The sequence below is a fragment of the Oryzias latipes genome, chromosome 2, assembly GCF_053564925.1.
Source record: "Oryzias latipes strain Hd-rR chromosome 2, Olatipes_Hd-rR_3.1".
NCBI lineage: Eukaryota > Metazoa > Chordata > Actinopteri > Beloniformes > Adrianichthyidae > Oryzias > Oryzias latipes.
The window spans coordinates 24019548-24043843 of record NC_136238.1 but is presented as its reverse complement, the minus strand read 5'-3'; the positions used below and the strand labels follow the sequence as shown (position 1 = coordinate 24043843).

Genomic DNA, 24296 nt, shown 5'->3' with positions numbered 1-24296 from the left:
AAATATCAAAATCATCAATTCAACCGTGCAAAATGACACCCATCTGGAACAACCCGGACATCCTTATAAACAAAAAAATGATTCACTTCCCAGCTTGGCAAGCAGGGGGCATAAAACAACTAGAGCACGTAATTATTGATAGAAGATTCATAACTCCCCAGGAACTTCAAGACAAACATGGAATAAATAACTTCTTGGAATATCAGCAACTTAAATCAATTATTACTAAAAAGTATAAATAAAAAGACGATGATTTAAAGCTACCAGATGTAGTTACCACTCTGATTAATTTTTCAATGAATAGAACTCTCTCCAAAATATACAAACTTTTATGTAATTTAGATAACAATATTGCCCTTCCAACAACAAAATGGGATGCAGATTTGAGCATCAGCACAGATGAAAGCTTCTGGTCAGAACTCTGTCTATACACCTTTAAACTGACAAAAAGTCCAAACTTGCAGCTAATCCATCTCAAAACTCTTCACAGAATTTACTACACTGGACAGAGGATGTTCAAGATGGGTCTCAGTAGCTCAGACATTTGCAAGCACTGTGATAGTAATCTACCCGACAGCTACATGCACGCACTGTGGTTCTGCACACCTGTCCAGGCTCTCTGGCAGCAGGTATGTGCCGTTTTATTAGTCTGGCTTAAGGTTCAATCACGGCCTCGCCATCACTTTGTGTGCTTGGTGATATGAGTGCCATCGATATAGAAGAAGGATTAGCATCTATCATTTTCATAACTCTTTGTATTGCCAAAAAAACTATTTTAATAAATTGGAAAAACAAGAAAAATATAAACATAAGTCAACACAGAAATCTGCTGTTAGATCATATCAGCTTGGACAAAAGGTCAGCCCAAAGTTCAAGTAACTTTGAAAGAGCTCAGTCTCTCTGGTCTCCTGTGGCTGACTCCATGACTTAGGGGGTGGGGGGGCTTGGTCGTCGCTGCTCCTTGCCCTTCTGCCGTGGTTTGGGGTGGGGGTTGGGGCCTCCGGGGCCTGGCGGGGGCAGTGGGGGCTCCGTTGGTCGTGGGGGTCGGGTCCGGTGCCTGGGTGGGGCGGGCTGGTGCGCTGCGGGTCCTCTGGGCTTGGGTGTGGGGGTGCGTGGTGGGGGGGTGGGGTGGTGGTCTGGCTTGGCTTGGGGGGGTGGTCCCTTTGCCTGTGCTGGGGGGGGTTGGCGGGGGGCCCTGCTCGGGGGGGGGGGGGGGGGGGGGGGCAGCGGTGCTGGATGGGCTGCCCATCTGCACTTGGGGCTGGGATCGGCCCTTCCCTGGCTCTGGGACGGGACGGGACAACCCTCTCGGGGCCCCCGGTCGCTCTGGGTGTCATCCGCCTGGCTGCGGGGTCTGGGGTGGGGTGGGGTGGGGGGCTTGTCGGCCCTGTCCTGTGGGGGGGGCATTCTGGGGGGGAGGGGGGCCCACTATTGGTACGGGGCGGGGGGGCTGAAGGGTCGGGGTCTCTGCTGAGGCAATCGGTGGTTGCCCCGGCCGGTTGGCTGCCTCGGTCCCGTCAAGGCCTGACCAGAGCTCTTCTACGGCCGGCGTTTGGGGGTGGGGGCCCGGGCTTGCTCTGGGGGGGGGGGGGGGGACGCTTTCTGGCTCCTCTCTCTCTGTGTGGATTGGGTGGTGCCGGGCCTGGGGTGTCGGCGCCTCCGGGGGTGGGGCCCCTGGGCTGGGTGGGCCTGGCCCCTTTGCTGGGGGGGGGGGGGGGACAGCTGTTTGACCAGCGGGGGACAGTCTACCAGCTGTCCCCAACTTACGTCCTTCCTCATATAACCTCATATTAGGGTGAGGGGGTGGAGGGTCTAGCCTGCGATGCGCCTTGGGGGGGAGCTACTTGGCAGTGGCCCCCCTCCTATGGTTGCCGTATGGAGTGGGCCCCCCCTCTTTCGGTTTTATTTGCACCTTAGACATGTAGGGTCCTTGGTAGGGGGGGGTGCTTGGACATCATTGCCAGCAAGCAGCAGATGTCCTCCTAGCACCCTACCCGCCAATTTTAACCGCACCTTAGACATTTAGGGCCCCTTGGTGGGGAGGGTGAGGGGACATCACTGTGAGTAATCAGGAGATGTCCCCTTAGTGCCCTACTCGCTAATTTTAACTGCACCCCCCTTAGTACACACACCCCTCCCCCTTCAATATATACATTACAACATAAACACACACACATGCACACACACACCCTCTCAAACACTCATACACGCACACACATTTTGCAAGGAAGGTGGGACCTGGGTCCATCTGTCCCCTACCCCTTCCCTGGTGGGGGGTGCGGGCCCCTTGGCGACGGCGGCCGTGTCCCCTGGGTGCCGGTTTCCTGGGCCCGGCGGTGCTCTCTCCGCACGGTGGGGGGGTTCACATTACACCTGAGCTGGGGGTGTTCGTGTCCCTGGGGGGTGGGTCCTGGTCCTTGCCCCTGAGCGCTGGGCCCCGCCAAACTTCCAACAGTAGCCGAGCCTGGTCGGGCCATATTTACAACACCCCTTGTGGGCCCCCTTTTTTCCGCGGGGTTCCCCCCTCCTGGGCGGGGGCGGCGGGCCCCTGCCTTGCTCCTCCCTGGACCAACTGTGGGCCAACGGGTGGGTGGCTGCCTGGAGTGCGGAGCGGGTCTCCCTTGAGGGGTCCTGGCTCGTACCTGGGGTTGGGGTGGGGGGATGCCCGGAACTCCTGGGTGGTGGTGGGGTGCTCGTCTGGGGCTGTGGGCATCCTTCTCCGGTGGGGCCCTGCGTTGGGCTCTCCCGGCGCGGCGGGGGGGCTGCTTTCCTGGTTGGGCTGGGGCGGCGCTCTCTTTCCCTCCGCGCCTCCCTGCTCTCTGGCTCTGGGGGCCTCGCGGCGGTCCCGCTGGCCCTGGCCTGCGTGGCGGTCTTGGTTGCCCGGGGGGCGGTTGTTCCCTGCCTGTTCCCGTGTGGCGTTGGGGGGATTCCGGCTGCCGCTGCTGCTGCGGCGGGGGTCTGGGTGTGGGGGTGGCTGGGCGCTCCTCCTTCTTTTCACATTCCACCATCCGTTTTAGAAGAACATAAACACTCACCTGAGCACAGGTGTTAGCTCACCTTTGCACTAATAGTTTGCATGATTGAATGAATGAAAGATTTCACACAAGTTGGTTTAAAGGCATAGGTATGCGTTTGTGAACACTATCTGTTTTGTGTACATGTTGACATGTGGACTTTTTCTTTTCAGCCACCAGGTGTGTTGATAACATTTGAGTGTGTGTGTGGACAGGCCCCGCCCTTTTTGTACTACATTTGAACCTTACAGTAATAATAAACAACCAGTAAACATGTCTGCTCTATGCTTCTTCATGGTCTTACCCCCCCCTCTCACTATCACCCCCCCCCCCCCCCCAACATCCCTCTCTTCTTTCCTTCTTTCCTTTTCCGTCCGGTCCAACACCCGAAATTTTCAAACATGGTTGAAATTAATAAAGTTTGGCCTCAATTACAAAAGGGGTTTATCCAGACATACCTTTGGTTTGTCTGAAGATTAATAACCCCTCTTGTTAAAGTAAAATATGTCCAACACAAGAGGCCCTCAGCTCTCATCTGCCTGCCTAGCTGTTGGACAGGACAAGTTAAAAAAAAAAATGTCTGGAAACCAACGAACACACATCAAACTGTTTTTAAATCTTCCAACTTAACTTTTATTGCATCTTTTAGAAAAAAAACAGCAGCAGTTTCCAGCTTTTTCTGCCACAATTATCACAAAAATGCATGTGAGATTGTGGAGGGGCTGTAGATCAATACAGACTATGAGTTTCTCCTTTTTTTTTTAATTTTTGGATGCCGGTGTACCGCGGGATTTTTTTTTAAGATTAAAGTGTGCCGTGGCTCAGAAAAGGTTGAAAAACACTGATTTAGTCCATGTTTGTTTTGAAGTTCCGTGGCTGCTATGAATCTTCCATGGATGATTAAATGCTTTAGTAGTGTTACTGTGTCTGTGTTGTTTCAGATGGTTGTCATTTTGCATGGTAAAAGTGAGGATACTGACCCTGTAACTCTTGTGGTATCCTACGCACTTAAACGTTTGGAGTTGGGTCATCTAGACCCACTAGACAGTGCTCTGAACCTTTTTTCTTCATTGATTTGTGATCTTCACTGGTGTCCATGGATTACATGAAATCTTTCCACCTTTATCCACCTTTGTCATGGTAGGGAGGACACGTCAATGCAAGGGTTGGGTCATCTAAGATAGCACAAGGGTTATGGCCAAATTAAAAAAAAAACTGTTGTTTTTCAGGAACATAGTTTCCAAAGAGGACAACAGAAGTTTATCAAAAAATGAAAGTCTTAATTTTTCTCAAAAAATTTAAAAAGATAAACAAACTGGGCCCTTAAAAGATGTCAACAGAAAAAAAATTAACTCAGACAATAACTTTAACTTAACCAACTGACCAGACCAAGTAACCAAAGTTACACCTACTTAATTTAATTAATTTGAATGAAAGTAAAATAACTGTCTGAAAACTACGAGTTATTTTTAAACTGACTTAACAAAAAAGATTTATCTTAACTGAAACTGAAGCAAACAACTAAGTTAGATCAAAGCAAAAGTGTTTATCTTTCCAACATCCATATGTGGTCTTATCACCCTCTCATGGTGGAAAAAGTATTATCTGAGCTTCTTCATCCACTAAATCATCTTCAAATGGACACGTCATGCTGCTTCACCTCTCTGAAAACAAACTAACCTTCAACTAAACCTGCTCCAGACCAGGTTATGTTCAGAGCATGAGTTGCTATAGCAACTTGACATACCCTGAAACATACCTCAATTTCTGGAACCGAAAGCTGAGGTTATCAACTTCCTTAGCCTCAAATTTACCGTGGGAACTAGCATAACCCGCTTTCTGAAATACCCCCCAGGTGTCAGCTTTGCCTAACTGGACCCGTAAACCAGAAGAACAATAATAAAGTGGTGGAGATGACGCCATTTTGTCTGACATCACAGGGAAAAGATCTATAGGCAGCGACAGCCCATGAGGCGTCAACCTTCAGCAAAGATTTAACTACATAAACTCCAAATGGAAATCTCATGTTAAGTTTTCTAAACAGTCTTTATCACAGCCTGCAGTGTCACCTTCAGACAAGCTGCTAAATACTATCATTTTTGATATCACAGGTCTTTCTGCAGATGTTCCACTTGTTTAACCCTTGTGCTATCTTAGATGACCCCACCCTTACATTGACGTGTTCTCCCTACCATGACAAAGGTGGATAAAGGTGGAAAGATTTCATGTAATCCATGGACATCAGTGAAGATCACAAATCATTGAAGAAAAAAGGTTCAGAGCACTGTCTAGTGGGTCTAGATGACCCAACTCCCAATGTTAAAGGGCCTAGAATAGCACAGGGGTTAAAAGGTGGATATTTTCAGTAGAACATAGTAAAACATAAATATTGGAGGAATACTTCAACGATCTAAGAGAGGAAAACAATTATAGTTAGGTGGGACATTTTTAAAATAGATATTGTCAAAGCTTCACTTACGGTTGGTAAGGTTACCTTGTTTTATTTACGTAGAACGGCGTTAAACAGCTGGAACAGGATGAGGGGGAAGGCTAAAGATTTGAGTCTGTTTGTGAATCAAAGATAGAATGAAGACAGAAATCAATAGAAAACACAGAGTTGATTCAAAAGAGCATTTATTAGATCCAAACAGGCTGCAGGAATTTTACAGACAGCTTTCAGTTTGAAGCCTTTTGACACTAAGATGCAGTTCTGCAAACAGCCAGCAGGTGTCTCCCTTCTCCCACTTCTCTTCAAGTGTGAGACATCTGGAACCAGAATCTTGTGATCCAGAGTTCTGGTTCTGTCCCTGTTCCAGAGACAGAACCAGGATCCAACGCCTGACTGTATTTTCCCCTGACCCACACATAGATCTATGTCATCCAGAAATGTTCTGTCTGATCAATGATTCCCTCAATCCTTGATTGGTCCATCACAAACTCACATCTGTCCATCAAATGTAGATCAAAGAAGATCTAGAAAAGAATCCGTTTGTCTGCAGGTCTGTTTTTCTCCAGATCCTGGAGCTGCTGAACATCTGAATCCAACCCATGTTTCAGATCAACACTCCCAAGTTAGAATGAGAAGAGGAAGTGCAGTTCTCCATCAGTCCACCGGGGGAGCTGCAGCACAATAACTGTCCACTTGATGCTGAGAGAGACAGTGGAGCTGATCTCAGATCAGTTCATGCTGCAGCTCTGACACTCATCTCCACTTCCTCTGATTCCTCCATCACTCTGCTCTCCACCTCCCAGGAACACCGTCCAGTCACAACATCTCTGCAGACCAGCTGCTGCTGCTGCTCCTCTCTGCTCCTCCAAGAGGAACATCAGACTCACTAGTCCAGCCCCGTCCACCTGCAGAGAGAAAGTAGAGAGACAGAGATGAAGGAGTGTCTCCTGATCCTGGTCTGTCAGTCAGTGATGCAGCACAGCAGCAGAAAGAGCAGCAGGAGCTTCAGTCCTGTTCAGAGCAGCAGCTTCCTGTCATCTTCACCTGTTGGAGCTTCTGCTGCTCTGATTGGCTGACTGTTGTCCTGAAGCCTGTCATCATTCTCCTCAGAGCTTCACTGAGAAGCTGCAGCTTCACAGGAAACTCTGCATCTTTGCTCTCAGACTAACTTTAGGACCAAACATCTGGAAGCAGCTGGACTGACTCCAACCCTCTACTGACCTCAGAGTCTGCAGTTTGGAGTTTGGACTCTCCACCAGATCCTGGAGCTGCTGAACTTTGGAAGAATCAAGGAAGTCGTGGGCTTTCTGAAAAAGATGGCGGACGGGACGCCGGCGTAATTCGATGCTCCCAACAAAACAGGAAAATAGACTCCTCAGAATCCACTATTAACAAACGAAGATAAGCACTCAATGAAAGGAGGAGTCGAAACCAGAGGAAAAATGAAGAGACAAGACCAGATGAAGGGAAGAAATGTAGATAAAGCCAAAGAAGACGGAGACGAACGTGCTGGTGCTAACCAGCTAGCTGAAACCATGCGTTGAGGACTGGACTCCATTAGCAAAGAAATCCGTGACCTAAGAGCTGACATGGAACAAGACATGATCTCTTTGAAGGAGCAAGTTACAGAAGATGTCAAGAAGGAAATCTCCGAATTGAAATAAGAAATCTAATCTACCAACAACTGGCGACAAACAATAAAACCCTTCAAACGCACGGAACCCAAATTGCCGACGCCGAAGAACGCATCGCGCAAATCGAATCCTGGAACATGGATGTGAAAGATGCCCTCTCTAAATCTCTGAAGCAACAAAAAATATTAAACGAGCGGCTCACAGACATGGAGGGAAGAAGCAGACGTAACAACATACGAATATTTGGAATAATACCGTAGGACGAGGAAAAAAGCTCAGCGATAGACTATGTTACAAAACTCCTCTTGGAGAAGCTCTCCCTGCCTCCAGAAACCAGCCTTCAGATACAACGTGCCCACCGAGCGCTCACTCAAAAGCCAAACGGCGGCGCACCACCGAGGTCCATGATAGTCAATTTTCTCCAATTCACTACCAAAGAATCGGTCCTCAAAGCAGCCTGGCAGAAGAAAATCGAGGTGGAGGGGAGACGGCTTATCTTCGATCATGATTACCCGACGGAGGTGGTCCAAAAGCGCAAAAGATACAGTGGAGTCAAAAAAGCGCTTAAGGAAAAGGGGGTCCGTTTCCAGACCCCTTTCACCAAGATGAGAATTCACTGGGACTCTGGAGTGAGAGTTTATGAATCTGCGCGGGAAGCGGCAGAGGAGTTGACAAGAAGAGGATTTACGGTGGAGCTCCCCACACCGGACAACACTGAAGATGACGTCATGCAGGAGCGGCTGCTTCATGGATTTCCATGGCAACGACCCGGCGAGAAAAGCGGAAATGGAGCAGCCCGGCGCACAAAGGAGAAACTCCAGGAATTTGGACGAGCTTCGTCTTAAAAGTTACAAATGAATATTAAGTTAAGTCCTTTCCTTTTTTTTCTCAACATATATAGTCTTCCTCCTCATATCATAATCTGTGCTGTTGGGAATATTTACCCATATGATGGAAGTTGGACTAGTAGGTTTAGGTGAAAGATTTTTTCTCACCACTACTGAGGGGCCCTCCTTACACGCGAGGAACCCCCCCTCTCCCACCAACAGGGGAAGGAATGGCGTGTGTTCATTCCACTTTTGGAAGCTAAATTTGTTTCAGAAATGTGTTTTTTTTTTTTTTCTTTTTTTTTTTGGGCTGCAAGTTCTGGCCTTTTGTTCAATGTTCTTGGGCTGTACATCAAGTTTTGGAAGAAAAAAAGCAATGGGTTGTAATATAGAAATGGTTACACTTAATGTGAATGGTCTAAATAATCCCATTAAAAGGAAAAAAGTCTTCTCAATGTTAAAGAAAGAAAATGCACAGATATTATTTCTACAAGAGACAAAGTTAAATGATCAAGAACACAACAAGTTTAAACAAATGGGATACAGAAACACCTTTTATAGCTCCAATGAATCAAACAAGAAAAGAGGAGTCGCTATTCTTATAACGAACTCCATACAATTTGAATGTAGTAAAGAGATAAAAGACAAAGGTGGAAGATACGTAATGGTTAAAGGGAAATTGCAAAAGAACTAATCACAATGATAAACATATATGCCCCCCCTGGAGGTAAAAAAACATTTTACAAATCTTTATTTGACGTAATTGCACATGAGGCAGAAGGCATATTGATATGCGGGGGAGACTTAAATGTAACTCTGAACAGCCTAGACACTACAAGTGTTCGGAACCAGCATAAACCTTTGGCAGGATTTATCAACACAACTCTAGAGGAAATGGGAGTTATTGATGTCTGGAGAGAAATACATCCATTAGAAAAAGACTATACATACTATTCTGGGTCACACTCCGTTTATTCTAGAATTGACTATTTTTTAATGAACACATGGGATAAATATCGAGTGAAAGCTTGCGAAATTGGTACAACGAATGTCTCTGACCATAGCCCGGTCTTTTTAACAATTAATATAGACAGGAAAAATCTGAATCTAAATAGATCTCAGCTCTAGAGTAAAAATAATTAAAATGAATATCACCCCACGATTTCTCTACCTATTCCAGGCTTTACCAGTAAGAATACCACAGCATACGTTTAATTTATGGAATAAAAATATATCTAGATTCATTTGGAATGGAAAAAAGCCTAGGATAAGGTTTTCCACCCTTCAGTTATCAAAAGACAGAGGGGGGTTGGCATTACCAAATCTCAAAGAATATTTTTATGCAGCACAGCTGAGACCATTAGTCTGTTGGTGTGTACCAGAATATGAAGCAAGGTGGAAAGAAATAGAGATTAAAAGCTTAAACATACCAATACAAACAATTTTAGGTGACGTTAAACAGACTGACTATAACCAAAGTAATGTTGACTTAATTACATCCTTTACAATAAAACTATGGGAAAAATTAGTTAAAGAATACAAACTACAAAAGGAAATAAAAATACACAGTTGGATTGCTTATGATCCAAAATTTCAACCAAACCGATATGATTCAACATATAGACAATGGATAGACAATGGCATAACTGCATGGTACTCTATTACAAAAGACGGAAATCTACTTAGCTTTAGGGAATTAAAAAACAAGGGTTATTTCATCTTTTTACCGTTCTTTTATTGAAAACAGGAAAAGTTCATCATTTTACATTAAAAGTAAATGGGAATCTGAGCTTAATCAAAAGATTACAGAAGAAGACTGGTTTAAAATGTGTCTCACACAGTGCTCTTCTACCAGCTCTCAAATATGGAAGGAATTTGCATGGAAGAATCTCACACGGTATTTTATAACGCCCCAAATCAAAAGCAGACAACTAAAGAATCTACAGGCTTGCTGGAGACAATGTGGGAGTCAAGATGGGAATCATACTCATATTTTCTGGTCATGTCCTAAACTACTATCTTTTTGGAATGATGTAACAACTGTCATAAAAAATGTTATTGGATATCACCTGCCAAACGAGTTTACAACTCTGTATCTGGGTAATATTGAAGACTCTGTACTGAATGAAGATGTTTACCTAGTAAGGATATTACTCTTGGCAAGCAAGAAAACGATAACAAAAAAATGGCATTGTAATAACAATAAGAAAAACAGCCCAATTGCAGTTTGTTGTGTCTGTTCTGTTGTTTGTTGTGGTTGCTGACCTGTGTATGTAAATGATGTCAAATGAAAACGTTCAATAAAGACAAAGTTTAAAAAAAAAAGAATCAAGGAAGTCGTATTGACACTTCAGTTCTGTCAGGTAGGATGGGTTGGAGATCAGACAATCAACGATGCTCTTTGACAAAATGCATCTCAACCTGAATCCAGAACAAAGAGTTGAGTTTAAAGACAAAGTTCATGTTTTTCATCCTTCACTTCTTCTAAAGAGTTCAGAGCTGAAGAAGAAGATCAGAAAGTTTAGAAAAAGTCCAAAGATGTGAAGCAACAGCAGCAGATCAGAAGAGTCCAGCAGAAGCAGAGAAGAAGAACATTCAGGAACATTCAGGACAACATGCAGCTGCTTCAGGAAAGAAGTCCAGATGTGTGAAAGTCAAACATCAGCCTGTGGCTGCATCCAAACCAACTGATGTTTCTGCAGCAACAGCAGAAAAAGTCCACTTCCTCTTTCTGCTCAGCTCTTCTCCAAACAGCACTGAATCATGGGAGAATTTCAGCAGCAGGATGCTGGAAAGTCTTCATCCCAGTTTTCAGGAGATGATCTTCCAGTCCTTCTCTGCTGCAGCCCTTCAAGCAGAGACTTTCAGCTCCAACAGATCAAAGCAGAGAGAAGAAGGAAGTGATGAGGAAGAGTCAGCAGCAAATATTGGACATTGATCCCTGATCCATGACTTCAGCTCTGAATGAAGAGTCAGAAGCTGCTGGGAGCTTTGATGGATGATGTGATGATGTTTGTGGATGAAAAGGTGAGGATGTTTATGGAGGATGTGTGGAAGACACAAAGAAGAGCTGATGGCTGCAAGCAGAACTTAGTGGAGCACAAATGTCAGCAGACAGCTTTGAAACAAGCAGCTGCAGGAAGGAAAGAAGTTCTTCTGCAGATCTTTGAAGAGAACAAGCAGCTGCAGGAAGATGCTGCTGCAGATCAGAATCTGGACATTTCTGCTCACTGTGGGTCACCACAACTTTGTCATCAGAATCAGAAAAAGTTTTATTGCCAGGTTCAGTGGAGCGCACTTTACAGAACGAGGAATTTGACTTGGTGTATAGTGCAATTAAGAATAAGTTAAAAATTAAATTAACAACAACAACAGACTATATACAGTAGAGTAAGGTGAAGTAAAGTGGGAGCGCAGCTGGGCTAGGATGGTGGGGCCTGTAAGTGGCAGCGATAGACCTTTGGTGGTGGTGGTGGTGGGGGGGGTCAGCTGGGGGGAGTTGGGGTACTGTTCAGCAGGCTGACTGCAGTGGGGAAGAAGCTGTTCTTGTGGCAAGAGGCTCCGGTCCATCAGGACCAGGACCTCGAGCCAGAGGGGAGGGGCCGAAAGAGATTATGTCCTGGATGAGAGGGGTTGGCTACAATCCTGGCTGCCCGCCTCCGGGTCCTGGAGATGTGCAGCTCCTGGAGAGACGGGAGGTGGCAGCCGATCACCTTCTCTGAGGGGTGGATGACGCGCTGCAGCTTGGCCTTGTCTCTGGCCGTAGCTGCAGCGAACCAGACTGTGATGGAGGACGTGAGGGTGGATTCGATGATGGCAGTGTAGAAGTCTACCAGCATCTTTTCAGGGAGGTGAAACTTCTTCAGCTGCCTCAGGAAGTACATCCTCTGCTGGACCTTCTTAGTGATGGAGCTGATGTTCTGCTCCCACTTGAGGTCCTGGCTGATGATGGTTGCCAGGAAGCAGAAGGACTCCACAGAGGTCACCGGGGAGTCACAGAGGATGACAGGGGGGAGGGGGGCTGGGGCCTTCCTCAAGTCCACTGTCATCTCCACTGTCTTCAGAGCATTAAGCTCCAGGTTGTTGGCGCTGCACCATGACACCAGCCTGGCTATCTTACTCCTGTAGGCCGACTCATCTCCGTCAGCGATGAGGCCGATGAGTGTGGTGTCGTCAGCAAACTTCAGGAGTTTGACGGACTGGTGACCAGCTGTGCAGCTGTTTGTGTACAGGGAGAATAACAGGGGTGAAAGGACACAGCCCTGGGGGGATCCGGTGCTTGTGGTCCGAGTATCCGAGACGAGTTTCCCCAGCCTCACATACTGCTGTCTGTCCGTCAGGAAGTCTGTGATCCACCTGCAGGTGGAGTCAGGCACATTCAGCTGGGAGAGTTTGTCATGGAGCAGGGATGGAACTATTGTGTTGAACGCGGAGCTGAAGTCAACAAACAGGATCCTGGCGTAGGATCCTGGAGAGTCTAGATGCTGGAGGATGAAGTTGAGGGCCATGTTTACAGCATCATCTACCGATCTGTTGGCTCTGTAGGCAAATTGCAGGGGGTCCAGGAGGGGGTCTGTAACGTCTTTGAGGTAGGAGAGGATGAGGCGCTCAAAGGACTTCATAACTACAGAGGTCTGCAGTCATTCAGTCCTGTAATTCTGGACTTTTTGGGGACAGGGATGATGACTGAGGATTTGAAGCAGGCTGGCACATGACAGGACTCCAGTGAGGTGTTGAAGATGTCTGTGAACACTGGAGACAGCTGGTTGGCACAGTGCTTCAGGGTGGAGGGGGAGACAGAGTCCGGACCCGCAGCTTTGCGGGTGTTAAGCCGTTTAAAAAGTTTGTTTACATCTCCCTCTGTGATGGAGAGGGGGGAGTGGGGGAGGGGGCGCTGAGGTGTGAAGCTGTGTAGATGGGTCAGGTGGGTTTGTGGGGGGAAGGGATGTTGCTGGACAATGGCTGGGGGGGAAGGTGATGGGGCTGCCGCCTGTCTGCTCAAAGCGGCAGTAGAATTTATTCAGGTCATTGGCCAGACGCAGGTCGTTCAGAGAGTGGGGGGCTCTGGGCTTGTAGTTGGTGATTGTCTTGAGCCCTTTCCAGACAGAAGCAGAGTCCTTTGCTGAGAATTGCTGCTCAATTCTCACACCATGGGCTATTTTAGCATTCCTCACCTCCTTGCTAAATCTGTGCTTGGCCTCTTTGTATTTGTCTCTGTCCCCACTTTTGAATGTAGCTTCTTTCTCTGACCTCAGCTGTCTGAGCTTAGCTGTGAACCAGGGTTTGTCGTTGTTGTAGCTCACCCTGGTGCGTGTTGGAATGACGCTGTCCTCACAGAAGTTGATATAGGACGTCACAGTGTCTGTGTACTCATCCAAGCTGTTTTTTTAGGAGTTTTTCCTTCACGCGAAGGGGGGTCCAAGGGCAGGGATGCCAGTATAGCTTAGTCAGTTTGTTAGTTCATTTTAGTATTTTCCTATTGAAATCTTTGTATTCGTGATCCTTTTGATTTCATGTTTTACTTCGAAACCCATCGAGACGACTGTTGTTGTGATTTTGGGCTATACAAATAAAATTGAATTGAATTGAATTGAATTGAATTGTTGGTGGCAGACCTGAAAACGTCCTAGTCTGTGCAGTCCAGACACTCCTGAAGTTCCCCCACAGCTTCGCTGGTCCATTTCTTGCTGGTCCTCACAGCCGGCTTGCAGAGCTTTAATTTCTGCCTGTAGGCTGGAATCAGATACACGATGATGTGGTCGGACAGGCCCAGTGTAGCACGGGGAACGGCACGATAAGCACCGCTGATGGGGGAGTAGCAGCGGTCTAGTACCTTTCCCTTTCTGGTTGGACATTTAATGAACTGTTTATATTTGGGGAGTTCAGATGACAAGTTGACTTTATTAAAGTCTCCCAGGACTAAGGCGTCTGGGTTTGTCCGTTCTACACTCAGAATCTCCTCAGCCAGCACTTGCACGTTGCCCTGCAGTGGGATGTAAACGCAGATGACGAAGAATGAGGAGAACTCACGGGGGGAGTAGAAAGGCTTGCAGTTGATGATGAAGGTCGCCAGGTCCGGAGAACAGAGTTGAGAAACTTCTGAAAGATCGCTGCACCAGCCGCTGTTGATGTAGAAACATATTCCACCTCCTTTCGTTTTGCCGGAAAGTTCCACGCATCTGTCCGCTCGGTGCAGCTGGAATCCCCGAAGCTCTAGTGCAGCGTCCGGTATGACGTCGCACAGACACGTCTCCGTAAAATACAAAACACGGGGAGTGGAAAAGTCTCTGTTTTTGTTGAGCAGCACGCTCAGTTCGTCCGTTTTATTGCAAAGTGAGCGCACGTTGGAGAGGAATATTCCGGGCAGCGCAGTGCGAAATCCGCGCCGGCGGAGACGCACCAGCGCACCTGAGGCCGCTGGGCCTCTCCTCCGGCGCTTCACCTTCTTACGTGCCTGCTGGGTCAAAATAGCCAGTAAATCCACTGTAGAAGCGAGAAATGTTGGAAAAGAGAAAGAACCCCCAGAACTGAGGCATGAGCCGAATTAAAACATAAAGTAAAACAAAGTAGAGCGCACCAAAACACCGAGACAGCTGTCCGTGGCGCCATCTTGCCATCATATCATATTGATCTGAACAAAACTGAAACATGGAGTCTGACCTCAGAGTCTGCAGTCTGGACTCTCCGGAAAACCATGAAGATGAGGAACTCCTGAATCCTGCAGATTGCTGAAGGTCATACCCAGTATTGTCAGATAGGATGGGCTTTTCTCCAGAGCTGATACCAGATCTTCACGGCTGATATCTGACAAACTGCAGAACCACAACCTGCAATCAGACAGAAAAGTGTGTTCTGGAGCAGTGATGCAGCTGGAGGTCCAGGAACTTGGTCCATTCAGTCAGGTGGGACCCGCCCTGATGACAGACTGACAGATGACATTTTCACTGTTTGCTCATTTCTTTTGGATTTGGACCAAAAAACATGATCATGAATGAAAATGCAAAAGATTAGAAATTACTTGAAATGAAGTTTAAACAGACGAGGAATTGAAATGTCATTTATCATCATAAAATGTTACTGACTAAATAATTAAATTCAATAGATTTAAATATTTTCAAATAATCATATTGCAGAAAAACAGCTGAAAAAGTCTTTAGCTCTCCTCTGAAAGCATTTCCTGACATCTCTAAACTGTAGAGGGGCCTTGAAAAACATGACGATCCATGGGGCCCAAAATGTCTGAATGTGGCCCTGAAGAGGAGCTGCTGATGGTTCTGCTGGTAGTCTAAGGCAGTGTTTTTCAACCAGTGTGCCGCGGCACACTAGTGTGCCGTGGGAGATGGTCAAGTGTGCCGTGGAAAATTGCCCTCATTAACTGATCTAAAAACATTAACCATCTCCAGGAAATCAGCTCTTTGTTCATCCAAACAGGTCCTGATAAAACACTGAGTAGTTAGGAATATAAACGATCATAAAATACTTTTTTCGTTGTGTTTATTTGATTCTATTAAAGACATTTTGATAAGAATGACGGTAACGCGAAATAGCTGCAGCTATAACTGTGTAAGGAAAAGTCCCGCAGCTTTTACTGTCTCCACGACACCACCAATCATTCTTGAAGGCTTAATCACATGTCATCAGTCTGACCAATCAGAAGTGGTTAAAGTCTCCACTTCCTTGTTCCAATTTAGCTCATAACTCAGTCAGTTCCGACAAAAACACCAGCTAAAGCTCGTCTTTAGCGGTGTAACTTTCCACAGAATCCGGTATCAGACCGTGTAACAAGTGAACAAAACCATGAAGCTCAGAGACGCGAGTCTTTCTGCCGTTTTCTCGCAGTTTTCACACTACATCTCCCATGATGCATTGGCTTAAAGGGACAGCGTCTTGAAAACACAACGAACATACAGTTTGTATGTAACTTAGCTTTTATTACATCTTTTAGAAAAACATCTGCAACTTCCTGCTTTTTCTGCCACAATTATCAAAAAAATGCACGTCAGATTGCCGGGGGGGGGGGGGGGGGGGGGGGGGGGCTGTAGATCAATACAGACTATGAGTTTCTGCTTTTTTTTTTTTTTTTTTGGGATGCTGGTGTGCCGCGGGATTTTTGTCAAGGTTAAAGTGTGCCGTGGCTCAAAAAAGGTTGAAAAACACTGGTCTAAGGTTTTTAGCTGGTTCTGGTTCTGCTGGTAATCTAATTGTTCTGCTGGTAGTCTAGGGTTTCAGGTGGTTCTGTTTTTAGTCTCAGGGTTTTTGCTGGTTCTGCAGTTAGTCTAAGGGTTTCAGCTGGTTCTGGTTTTGCTGGTAGTCTAAGGGTTTCAGCTGGTTCTGGTTCTGCTGTTAGTCTAAGGGTTTCAGCTGGTTCTGGTTCTCATGACAATTGTTTCTATAGTCTTTAGTGGCATATAAGTAGCTTTTAACCCTTGTGCTATCCTAGGAACTTTAACATCATTTGTTGTTGTTAAATAAGAGAAAATGTCAGCCTTAAAAGCTCAAACTTTAATGAAAAATGCATAGTTGCAGGACTTCTTACAAATAAAAAAATGTAACAAAGATCTTTTAAAAATAATTTCTAAACATTTAGAAGTTTTAGACCTATTTGACATGCAATTTAAATTATTTAGAAAGCCCAACAATAAGTAAATAATAATAATATTAATAATTATAATAAGAATAGTAAATCAATAGTAAGTCAATAATAATAATAAAAAGTAAAAACAAAAAATAAAAAATCAATAAGAAATAAGAAGAAGAAGAAGAAGAAGAAGAAGAAGAGTTTTTTGAGTTTTAAAACGTCAGTTTATTCAAGGATCACAGACAAGAAAAAAACAACAATCACTCACATAAAAAAGGAGCAAAACAAAGTTCACCATTTGACACACGACATAGAACATCAGCAAAGCACCAGATTTTTTCAAAACAGGACAAACGGTTCGACAGTCTAAAAAAAGAAAATTCTAATTTGAGCCTGGAACGGACATTGCAGCGCCAGACACGAACTGCATCAGCCAGAGGTTTGCCCGCTATTTTGCGCTTCCTGCTGACGTGAATCGCAAGTTTTGCTTCACCAACAATAAAATTAAGCAGTTGCCACTTTTCCATGTCTTTTTTCCTGTACCCGGACCCATAGATAAAACAACGAACGGAAAACATCACATTAAATAGAGCAAATACAGACGTTAAAAGAGTGAAGAGACCTGAAAGCCTCTTACACTCACTAAAAACATGAAAAATGGTTTCCCGTACACCACAAAATGGGCAGCAGTCAGAAACAGTAGGATTGAGAACAGAGATAAAAGAGTTCGAAGCAATAGCACCATGTAAGATCCTCCATTGGAGGTCTCCAGTTCTCTTCCGTATGGGAGCCTTGTAAAGAACTCTCCAATGTGGTCCGTCCTCACCTCCACTCAGTTTGCCAGTCCACGCACTAGGAAGGCGGTTCTGCAACTTAGTTTTGTTCAAGACCTTCACACAGTTAACATACAATGTCCTTCTGTCCGCGCAGTGAAGAGTCAGGTTGTTGGGATTGCAGGGACGAAGCAGCTGTCCGGTAAGTCCACCCAGATCAGGGCTCAGCCACACCTCTGGAAAGAGGTCATCGTGGATGAGAGCAGTAGTCCCGTTGCAGTAATCAGCCAGGAGTCCCCTCACCCCAGCACCCAGCCTGTCCCTCCAGCGGTCCAGGAGACGACGTGCCATTCTGGCGGACCGGAGACCCAGCGAGGAACACAAAGAGGAGACGTCCGACAGATCGGGTCCCGCTGCAGTCACCAGCTGCTCCAGAGTCAGAACTCCAGACCTTCGAAGGGTCAACTGAAGTCCAGGGGTGGTGTCATCGCATATGTCCAACCATGCCCCAAAGATCAAGGGCTCTTTTAAGAGCCAACAAAGAGAGGGAGAGTTTTTTCGTTTGACAACATTAAAAAGATGCCAGGACTTAAAAACACCCTGATAAAAAGGAGGCACCCCACGTACATCTAAAAATTTGGTGTCCATTAAAAACAGAGCATCATCCAGCCCCAAACCATTCACACGCCTCAAGATGCAGCTAGCCAGCTCCCTCCACATTAAATCTGTCGGCCCAGCCAAAAAACGTTGCAGGAACTGGATCCTGAAGGTGGCAGTTCTGCTGGCCAGGTGTACTAGGCCCTGCCCCCCCTCCTCCCGGGGAAGAAATAACACTCCCTGTGGCACCCAGTGTAGACTGTCCCAGAAGAAATTGACAAGTTTGGACTGAATCTGAGACAGTAACCCGGAAGGGGGGTCCAAACACATCAGCCTGTGCCAAAGCAGGGAAGCAACAAGGTTATTAATAACCAATACTCTCCCCCTAAAAGACATCTGGGGAAGCAGCCATCGCCATTTGTTCATCTTCCCCTCCAGTTTATGGACAACATCCTCCCAGTTCTTTTTTTCCGTGACAGGACCACCAAGAAAAACCCCCAGGTACTTCAAACCATCCTTCCTCCATGTCACATTAGATGGGAGAGTTGGGAGAGCGTCCGGCCACTTTCCCACAGCAAGGGCCGCAGTCTTATGCCAGTTAACCCTAGCAGATGACAACTTAGAAAAAGCATGTATTGCATCTACCAACACATCCACATCTGCCTGATTTTGAACAAAAACAATCACATCATCAGCATAAGCTGATAAAACAATGTTCCTCCGGAAACCAGGCAAACACAGACCCTCAATACTTGCACGGATCTTATGGAGGAGGGGCTCCAGGGAGAGAGCGTAGAGCATGCCAGACAGAGCACAGCCCTGCCGTATGCCCCGACCCACCTTAAAAGGAGCACACAGACTGCCGTTCACCTTCAGCACACTCTCAGCCTCGGCGTAAAATACTCTGATTTTGGCAATGAAACCAGCGCAGAACCCAAACTTCTCCATAACTTTCCAAAGGAAGCTGTGTTCAACGCGGTCAAAAGCTTTTTCCTGGTCCAGAGAAATCAGACCTGTTCGTATGCCCAAAAGCTCAGAGACCTCCAAAACATCTCGAATTAAAAAGACATTATCGACCATGAGTCTACCTCGGACACAGTAGGTCTGGTCCCGGTGGATGATCTGCTCCATAGCATCCCTCAGCCTATTGGAGAAGGTCCTGGATAAAATTTTGTAGTCCACGCACAGCAGAGAAACGGGTCGCCAGTTCTTAATTTCTTGAAGGTTCCCTTTCTTTGGCAGGAGAGCTACAACAGCTCTGCGACAGGACGTCGGTAGAGCACCAGAGAACAAACAGTCATTGAAAACCTCCAAGATGTCAGGAGCAAGGATGTCCCAGAAAGCTTTGTAAAACTCCACAGTGAGGCCATCAATCCCAGGGGCCTTCCGGCCCTTCATGCTCTGAAGGGCAGCAGACAGTTCAGGAAGCTGGAGAGGCCGGTCCAAATGAGAGTTCATCTCCTCGGCGACATGAGGCAGTCCACTGCAGAACTCGTCCAACAGGCCGTCATCACCATCACACTCACTGGCGTAGAGTGAGGAATAAAAGTCCACAGCCCTCTGTCTGATCTGGTCAGGTCCAAGCAACTCCTCTCCGGTGTCAGACAACAAGGAGTGCATCACCTTCATCTGTCCATACTTCTTCTCCAGACCAAAAAAGAAGCTAGAGGGAGCATCCATTTCAGAAACATCCTGAAACCGAGACCGAACCAAGGCCCCCTGAACTTTAGAGTCCAGCAGGCGCTCCAAAGTCAACCGTTTTGCTTTTAGGAGCTCAATATGCCCCTGATTTTGAGTGGACTCACTCAAAGACTCCAAGCCCACAATATCAGTCTCCAAGTCTTCAATAAATCGACAGTAATCACGCGTAACGTTGAGAGTGTACTGCTGGCACAAAAGCTTAATTTCACACTTACCACGGTCCCACCATTGCCCAAGAGAACTAAAATCATGTTTCTTTTGTCGGAACTGAGTCCAAAAGAAACTTAAAACATCCTTAAAACCAGCATCAAACGTTAAAACTGAATTAAAATGCCAATATGCACTTTTAGGCGTAAAATCCTTCACATAAAAGACACAAACCACAAGAGAATGGTCAGTAAAAGCAACAGGAAAGATATTACAGGACTTAAAAACATTAAAATGGTGCTTAAAACAATAAAAACGATCAAGACGGGCGAGAGTCAACCGGCTCTCATACATGCGGGACCAAGTGTATTGCCGGCAGTCTGCATGCATCCTTCTCCATACGTCCACCAGGCCATGAGAGCAGACCAGCTGCCCCAAAGCGCGCTGTGAGGCCGGATGAGGCTCTGTGTGGTTGCGATCCAAAAGCTCATTTTCAGTACAATTAAAATCCCCCCCCCAAGAATAAAAAATCCTCCGAACTACAGCTATCCAGTTTAACACTGAGTCGTGCAAAAAAACTCTTCCTCTCAGCACCAACAGTCGGAGCATAAACATTCACCAAAAGCACAGCAAAACGCTCAAACACCGCTCTGACCAGTAAAACCCTTCCTGCAACCAAATGTTCCACCTCCATAGAAATTGGAGTAAACCTCCTGGAGAACAAAAAACCCACCCCACCACTAGCTGAGGTGAGATGGCTCAGAAGGACCTCACCATCCCACTCTCTGTTCCAGTCCACCTCTAGACTGGGATCACTGTGAGTCTCCTGAAGAAACAAAACATCCAGGTGTTTGGCCCTCATGGTCTCAAAGAGCAGGGCTCTCTTCAAGGGTTCTCTGGCACCATTAACATTCAAGCTGCCCACTTTAAAGGAATCCATCAAATAAAAGGGGGGAAAAAAACAGGAAATAAAATAAATAAGAAAACCCATCATGAATTTAAAAACCAAGTTGTTGTCGGACTTTCTGCATCTGTTTCCTCAGTCTGTAAACCTCCTGATCAGTCAGGTCAGACTCAGCCCTGTGTTTTATGAGGTGCTTAGCAGACACATAAAAAGCTTTCACATCAGGGAAATACGAGGGAATGTGCAACTTCTTAAAACCTTTAGTCTGTTGCAGAAAACGTTTGAACATCTGAGCAGGATACAGTTTCATGTCCTGACTATTGGACAGCAAAGAGCTGCCCTGAGACAGTTCACTGCAGTCAGACCAGCATCCCTCACTGTCGCTGCCGTCAGTCACAGCCGCCCCCGCCGCTGAGACCACCAGTCTGCTGGCCTTAACGCCCACATCTGCAGACGTGGAGTCTGGAGCTTTCTTCGTTTCAGAGAAACCCCCACCTTCCCCGATCCACGCGCTTCAGCATCGACGTCATCGATCCCACCTCCTAGACACGCCCCACCGTCACCCACCACACACTCCACAGACGCACCCGAACCACAACACTCAGAGGGCTCCACCGCCCCCTCATCCACACACACAGCTGCGGAAGCATCCACCCCAGATGCCCCACCAGAAACTTCCAACACATCCACCACCTCAGTGACATTCACTACACCCTCTACCGAAACCCCTCCCTCTGCAACCTGACTCACCGCTTCCTCCACCAGACCGTCTCCACTCACCACGTTCCCATCAGACTCGCCCACCGGCTCAGGCCCGTCCTCCACGGGTTCAGGACAGGCTGCCAATTCCTCCGGAGGACGCTCAACCAAAACGGCGCTTCGCGGCGCGGGCGCGGGGCGATCAGCGCGCAACCCACGCTGACCATCACTCGCTCTACCCGCCGCCGCCGCGGCCACGCCCCCCGAGGCAGAAACGGCGCGGTGTGGACAGGCCTTCACCAAATGCCCCTCATCGCCGCAACCAAAGCATTTGAACGAGGCAGAAGTAGCAAAAAGCACATATTCATAATCATCCACACGCACCTTAAACACAGAATTCAAGTCCTCCTCCTTCTTGTGGAGGATCATGAACACATGTCTGCGGTGAGACACGACGTGTTTCAGCAGGGGGGACTTACATCCTGACATAACTTTACGCACAGGTGACACCACCTTCCCGTGTTTGGACAGTTCTCGCACCAGAAACTCGTCACTAATGAATGGAGGGACGTTAGACAGCGTGATCTTGGTCGCCGGCTGAGAGAGCGGCGTGACGGTTTCAAACACGCCATTGATGGAAATGCCCTTCTCAACCAGCGTGTTCACCTGCTCCACCCTCTCTACAAACAAAACAACGGCTCCATTCATGCGAGCAGCAGATTTAATTGCTGCATGCCCGATAACTTCCCCCACGGCCAGAGCCACATCCTCCACGGTGTGCAGGGAGCCGGCACCTGTTTTAACGCCGTGTTTCCTGGTAAGTGAAGTGAGGGCCATGGCGTCCAGAACGCCACCAGCTCCACACCCACCACCGGAAAAAACCCACAAAACAAAAAAAAAAACCCAAAATAAATGAACTAATAATACACCTAAACCATCAACAACTAACACCAAAGTGAAAAAGTAAAGAAAAGAAGAACAGAAAAGGCAAAGAAATCAATCACTCCTCAGCTCCTTCAATCACCCTCCTCTCAGAAGAAGAAGAAGAAGAAGAAAGAAAGAAAGAATAAGTCAACAAAAAGTCCAAAAGTTAACAATAGATTTACCCCCCAAAAAACAACAGAAAAACAAATAAAATCAACAGACTTCCCCTACTGATTCATTTGAGTGATTAATTTGTGTAACACAGATGGTATGGTTTCGGGTTTTAAGTGAACAGTCTGTCCTCTTATCAAAATGTGTTTTGACAAAATGTTTTGAACATAGCCAGACTGTATTGCTAGTTGGTACCACAGTGATCCATCTGGGTTAGCTCTTTTGATAGCTTAGGCCCACTTTTTCCTTAAGTATGAATCCATTGGAAACCTGCAAGAAAAGTTCAGTCACTGAGTCAGAAATGTATAAATCTAGATTACTTTAATAGCCTAGTGCTAGAATACTGTAGATAGGTTTAACAAAATAAATTTTACATTTGAAAGCAAATTATACAAACATCATGCAGCATGTTGATAATAGCCGTGCAGCATCATGCATTTCAACATGTGTACGATTAATGAAGCCCCTGCAGCATCAAGAGAAAAAAAATTATAGTACTTAACTGTCAAATGTTATGCCTTCCTCCTTCATGGAATCATTTTTCTGATTTTGGCAGTTGAAACACGCACAATGAACTGGTATTATGCAAAATATCTGTTTCACATGCATGCACTGCAGCAGTAACTTGACCTCACCAAGATGGCGGTGCTCTCCTCCCATGAAGAATCACGTGATGTCTCTTCCAGCGATATAACTCATTGGTTAGCCCTGCCTTCAGCCCCTCAGACTCATGGCAAGTGGGGAATCTTGGGTCTAAGACCATGAGTGAGGGGGCTATGAGCAGAAGTGACGTCCATGCTGTTTGGCTATTTGTGGGTACGTTAAACTAATTGGGCTTTAACACTGGTCGGGAGGGTCATGGTCAGCTCTCCAACACAGTTATTGAATAAGCAGCTTAATAGATGACTTTATTTATTCCATGAAGAACTAATGAAATAAATATTGATGAGTGCGGCAGCGGTTCAGGCGGTTGAGCGGGTCGTCCAATGATCCAAGGGTCGGCGGTTCGATCCCCACTCCCCCCAGCCAACTGTCGTTGTGTCTTTGGGCAAGACACTTCATCCTCCTTGCCTCCAGTGTGGCTCCACTGGTATGTGAATGCGTATGAATGCTCCGGTGATGGTCACAGGGGCCGTAGGCACGAACTGGCAGCCACGCCTCTGTCAGTCTGCCCCAGAGCAGCTGTCGCTACAACCGTAGTTACCATCACCAAGTATAAATGAGGAGTGAATGAATAATGAACACAATGTAAGCGCTTTGAGTGATTTGAAAAGTGCAGATATATCAAATCCATTATTATTATTATTATTATTATTATTATTATTATTATTATTAACAATATAGTGATTGATTCCCTAATACAGTCATGAACAAGCTGAGTTATTGCTATCTATTCCCATTTCATCAAAAATGTGCTTTTCATACTAAAAGTCAATCATTAAATTTTAAATTAAAAATAAGACATTATTATTTATTGAAAGTTAAAATTCAAGTATGCTACACACATCTGAAAGGCAATTATTACTAAGTATTTAATGTGTTTATTGTGAATATGAATTACTTAGACACCTCAAGGATGCTCTGTCCAGATGTTTGTGTATTTGCTGATGTAAGGGTAATTAAAAGATGAATGTTGATATACAAAGAATTATCAGTTAAATGCTGTTGGATGAACAGTAAAATATTCAGTTTTTTCATGTAAACCTGACTTCAGAGGAGTCAGTGCCTCACCACCCATCAACCTCACTGCACGTCACTGAGTAGTTTGTGTGTCAGAGAGAGGCAGAAAAGAGTGAGAGAGAGATAGTGTGTGCGTGGGTGTGTGTGTGTGTGTGTATGAGATGAGAGAGGGGTGCCTGTGTCTGTGGAGGGGGTATC

The 24296-nt window shown here is 46.2% G+C and overlaps 1 protein-coding gene and 1 long non-coding RNA gene across 2 annotated transcripts in view; one reads left to right on the top strand and one right to left on the bottom strand.

The window, feature by feature from the left end:
* LOC110016657 (uncharacterized) overlaps positions 1-24296 on the top strand; it is a 310438-nt gene that overhangs the window by 199144 nt on the left and 86998 nt on the right. The gene's annotated exons all lie outside the window — the stretch shown is intronic.
* Positions 5632-9564, bottom strand: LOC144988551 (uncharacterized). The gene is made up of 2 exons (XR_013652485.1): positions 6685-9564; positions 5632-6368 (listed from the first exon to the last, which is right to left on the bottom strand). It is a non-coding gene; the product is annotated as an uncharacterized LOC144988551 (long non-coding RNA).